Consider the following 5,879-nt stretch of genomic DNA (forward strand, 5'->3'; position numbering starts at 1 on the left):
TTGCAGTAGATATGATGATTTAATCTAGATCTATAGTGCCTGAGAGAATAAAGGAGAGTACAAGATTTTTTTCCTTACTTCAAAGTAAGTAATAAAATTCTTATATTATTTGTATTACTACTATTGCTATTATTATTATTGTTATTATTTTGTCATTGTTACATGATCGCATTGGGACTATTGATGGCAATCATTTTCTAACAATGGTGCATGTACATGATTCTAATAGTTATTGTAATCGTCATGGAATGATTTCTCAAAATGTTTTGGCAGCTTGTAACTTTGATTTAGAATTTATATATGTGCTCAGTAGGTGGGAGGGATCTTCCCATGATTCAAAATTTTTAACAAATGCTTTATCAAGAAATAACGGGCTTAAAGTTTCACCAGGAATATATATTTTGTTCTATATGTTACACTTATTTTATTTTATTTTTTGTAATTTTTAAAATTACATATGTTATTTATATTTGGTCGTTTGATTTTACGAACATGGTTTAATAGGTAAATATTTTTTAGTAGATGGTGGATATCTAAATAAGCGTCAATTTTTTGCTCCATTTCAAGGTGTACGTTATCATCTCCAGGAACTTACTGGCCAAGGTTATCACCTAGAAAATGAAAAGGAATTGTTCAATCTTCGTCATGCCTCCTTGAGGAATGTCATTAAGAAGGTATTTGGAATATTTAAGTCATTAAAATATTCAAACAACTTCTCCATTTTTCATATACAACACAAGTCAAGCTTATTTTTGTTAGCTAGAGCCCTAGAGCCAATCATTTGATGATTGTATTTTGGACTTGTTGTATCATATTCTATATAAATAAATATAATAACGTCCTTGAGTAGAAGGTTCTCACCTATATCAATCGGTTAGTTGAACCGATAGTGAGATGATATAGGAAAAACTACTCTTAAGCATTCCTAGTCGAGTATTAACATTCAGGGACAATGTTAATGCAATAAGACTAATATGTAGGTCAACTCGATGACTTGATCTCACAAGTCATGGATATAGAGATATCAAGTTGACATATGGGTATGCATTGGAGAATGTATACTGAATGACTCGCCATGAGAAAGTATCATGGATCGTTATATGAGTGTCATATACTTTCTCATGTGGCTATTAGTATGACTACTAGTCTTTAGACCTGAAGTCACCATGGTTCCCTACATAATAAGTTATGTACTTTGGTTTCGTCAAACGTCACCCGTAATTGGGTGGACTATAAAGGTGATTACTGGGTATGTAACAAATTATGCGGAGGGATGTGAGTGATGTAGATGAGATCTATCCCTCCTATATGACGGGAGAGACATCGGTATTCTTGATAGAGTAAGACCACGAAGTGCATGGCCATGCCCAAATGAGTCAACATGAGATGTTGAGCTCATTTGATCGAGTGAGTCTACTTGGAGTTCAAGATTTAGATTGATTAGAGGATGACACGGTCTATGCCTCACATTGATCAATCTAGATATCTAGGATAGAAGGACACTTGTCATATATTGTGAGGAGTCACAATTAGTAGTCACAAGGTGATGTTGGATCTCAACATTCTTGTAACTTGGGTAGTAATGATGTATTGCTAGATACCGCTCATTACTTATATTTCTAAATGAGTTTAGGGGCATTGCCAACGTTACAAGAACCTATTGGGTCACACACAAAGAACAAGTGGATGGAGATTATGTTCATATGATGAACCAAGAGGATTAGATTCATTTGATGAATCAAATTGGATTAAGAGTAATCCTAATTGGGCTAATTGAGTTGGACTCAAGTTGATTCATGTGTTCAATGAGTCTAATTTAGATTATGACTCATTGAATCAATTTAATTAAATGAATTAGATTCATTATATTAAATTGGCTTGAATTAAATGGTTGGATTAGATCAACCATGAGAGAGATTAAGTCACGTTTGACTTGACTTGAGAGGAAGATGAAGAGTCAAGTTTGACTTGACTTTATGCCACCTCATTGGTGAGTTGACATTAAGTGAAACAATGATGATGCTCCACATCATCATGGTTACTTAAGTGAAGTGCCACCTCATGGGAGTTACCAAGAGTTGTGACTCTTGGTATCCCATGGAGGTTACAAACCACTTAATTAGATGAAAAGAGTTTCATTTTGCAAGCGTAACTCTCATTCAAGTGATCTTCCTCCTCCTAAGATCTCTTCTTGCTCCTTCTCTTCTCTTGGTCGTGGGTTTCAAGCAAGGGAGAAGAAAGGAGAGTGAATCTAATCCAAGAAGAAAGGTTAGTGAAAGTCACATAGAGATTTTAGAGGAGTGTGTTCTCTTCTTTTCCTTTCTTCTTCTTCCAATCCTACCTGAGAGCCCTAGAGAGTGCTAGCACACTTGTGGTGCTCTCTTCTCCATCCTTGTGTGTTAGAGAACACATCTTGTTCGTGTGGATACTTCTAGAGGATTGTCTACGTTGACAATCACGAGATCCGGCGTACCTTGGACGAGCGGGATTCGCGAAGGGCACACATCGAAGGTATAAGATTTTCTCCATGTAGATCTAAGTGTAGATCTAGGTAAACTCGTATTCGTATGTTTTCGAAATCTATTCTTCGCACGGATCCGTTGGCTAAGGGGTTTCGGAGTTTCCGCGACGCGAAAAAGCGGTTTTCACGGCCCGAAAAATCCAACAATGGTATCAGAGCCAGGTGCGAAGCGAGTACGAGTTTAGATTCGTATTTTTATGAAAAATATAGATTTGTAAACTTTCTGTAAATTCATGTTTTTATAGTTTTTATGGGTAATTTTCTCATAGAAGCGAAGCACAAGTGTTTCGGCGCTTGTAGGCTTCCGCTACCGGGAAGATTTTTCCAAAACGGCCAAGTTTCACCCCAAAACTTTTTGGGACAGCGGGCTAAGGTACTATTAGATCGCAATGGAACCCTCGCGATGGTTAGATCGCGGGTAGGGGCGCTGCCCCTGGCCTCGCAAGGGGTTTCGTTCCGCGATTGCGCCCGAAAACCGCTAAACGGAACCGCCGGGAAATTGTACTCGTAAAAATTGTAAAAATTATAGAAAAATTACAGAAAATTATAGAAATATATAATTTTGAATTATATATTATTTTTGTGATAGTCATGGCCCAAAGACCCAATTTGATTGGATAATTCGTGTTGTAATTCATAATACGGCCTGCGTGCCGTTATATGATGTGCGTGCTGTATTTTTTTATTTTTATTTTATTCGCGACCTGCGCGTCGTGCCTTTCTCTTATATTCTGGTTGTAAATTAGATTTAGACTCGAATGTAACTCGAGTTTCAAAATTGTAATGTACAAAATTGGAGCTGTGGAAGGTCCACTCGAGACGGAGTTACGAGGAGGGCGCGAGCAACACAAGATGGTCAAACGAAGAAGCTTGAGAAGCTGTTGACCTTAGGTTGACCATCCGATCTTTTTATTGGCTTGAGAAGATCATAGTAAGGCCATGACATAATCACAAAATTATTTGATTAATTATTTAATTAATTGTTTTGTGTGTATGTGATGCATGCTAGTTAATTAAGTAATTAATTAGTGCCTTACGATTAGATTAGATCTAAGTCGTGCACATGATGCACCCTTCGATTAGATTAGATCTATCGAGTATATGATACGCATCATCGTTTAGATTAGATCTAAATCACGTCAACTCGTAATGCCTACCATGCCGTGATACCTACCACTACCTCGATCGCATGTTGTTGTTGAATCTGCCAAAGTAGAGCAACACATACTATCTTGGTAGGGTACGGAGGGACAATCTTGGTCCCGCCTATCAACGCATGGGTGAGTACAACTCAATTAGATTGAGTATTCCTAGTTAACTCGGTTGGATCGAGTATAACTATAGGCATTCTTCCAACGGTTAGAAAGATAGGTCAAAATCACATATATATTAACTCTCGGGCGTATTAGCCAAAGCTAACTCGAGTTTTAATATAAATACGGATATTGATCCTATAAACAAGAGTTGCATAGAGATGTAATTGGTAATCGTTACCTACCGATCATACTAAGTCTTGGGCGTATTAGCCAAAGCTAACTCAAGGGTTAGTATGATGTGGATCTTGTCCCACATGAATTATAGAATTCAGTGGGAGAATCATTTAGTTAAAGGCCTAATTAAATGATTAAGAATATGATATTTATTTCTGCATTTATTTCTGTTGTAGATTACCATGACGTCGAATACGAACACCTTCTCTCTGCGATCTGTCCTTAAGAAGGACAAGCTCAACGGAGCAAATTTCCTGGACTGGTACAGGAACCTGAGAATAGTTCTCACCCAAGAACGTAAACTGTACGTTCTGGAGCAGCCCATTCCGAAGGCTCCTCCTGCCACGCGAGCAGACCGAGATGCTTACAAGAAGCATCAAGATGACGCATTAGATGTGTCCTGTCTTATGCTCACGACCATGAACTCTGAGCTTCAGAAGCAACATGAGTTGATGGGCGCTTACGATATGGTTGAACATCTTTGTCACCTATATCAAGGACAAGCAAGGCACTGGAAGAGGAACTCCAAATAATACCTGGAAGATCTTAAGAAGAAGAGAAATAAGATTTCTACTTCAGGTATACATGTTATAGAAGTCAACCTCTCTATTTCTTCATCCTGGGTATTAGATACCGGATGTGCTTCGCACATTTGTACTAATGTACAAGCGCTGAGAAATAGTAGGGCATTGACGAAGGGTGAGGTAGACCTACGAGTAGACAATGGAGCACGAGTTACTGCTATTGCTATAGGAACTTACTATCTATCTCTACCCTCTGGGCTTGTACTAGAATTAGATGATTGTTGTTATGTGCCTGCCTTGACTAAGAACATAATTTCAGTTTCTTGTTTGGACAAGAAAGGATTTTCATTTACAATAAAGAACAAATGTTGTTCTGTTTATTTAAACGATATGTTCTATTGTAGTGCACCTCTGATAAACGGACTCTATATTCTAGACCTTGAGAGCCCTATCTATAACATAAATACCAAGAGGTTCAAGTCAAATGACATGAACCAAACCTACCTCTAGCACTGTTGCTTAGGTCATATAAATGACAAGCGCTTATCCCAGCTCTATAAGGATGGTCTGTTGGACTCATTTGATTTTGAATCATATGAGATATGCGAGTCATGCCTACGAGGCAAGATGACCAAGACTCCCTTTAATGGGCATAGCGAGAGAGCAACTGATTTGTTAGGACTCATACATAGTGATGTATGTGGCCCTTTCAATGTTGCTGCTAGAGGCGGTTATAGATACTTCATCACATTTACTGATGACTTCAGTAGATATGATTATGTGTACTTGATGACACATAAGTCTGAATCTTTTGAAAAGTTCAAAGAATTCAAGAATGAAGTACAGAACCAGCTTGGCAAGAGTATTAAGATACTTAGATCAGATCGAGGTGGAGAATACCTTAGCTATGAGTTTCGTGACTACCTAGCTGAGTGTGAGATTCTATCCCAACTCACTCCTCCTGGAACACCACAGTGGAATGGTGTATCCGAAAGGAGGAATCGTACCCTATTAGATATGGTGCGATCTATGATGCGTCACACAGATCTTCCGACATACCTTTGGGGTTATGCTCTAGACACGGCAGCTTTTATACTCAACTGAGTTCCATCCAAGGCCGTGATAAAGACACCATATAGGATATGGATTGGGAGAGATGCCCAGGTGTCTTTCATGAGGATTTGGGATTGTGAGGCTTACGTTAGACGTCAAGTCTCAGACAAATTAGGACCCAAATCCGACAAGTGCTATTTTATTGGATATCTCAAGGAAACTAAGGGATATTATTTCTACATTCCCAGTCAGCACAAGGTAGTTGTGGCAAAGGCTGGGGTCTTTCTAGAA

The sequence above is a fragment of the Zingiber officinale genome, chromosome 8A (assembly GCF_018446385.1).
Source record: "Zingiber officinale cultivar Zhangliang chromosome 8A, Zo_v1.1, whole genome shotgun sequence".
Lineage (NCBI taxonomy): Eukaryota > Viridiplantae > Streptophyta > Magnoliopsida > Zingiberales > Zingiberaceae > Zingiber > Zingiber officinale.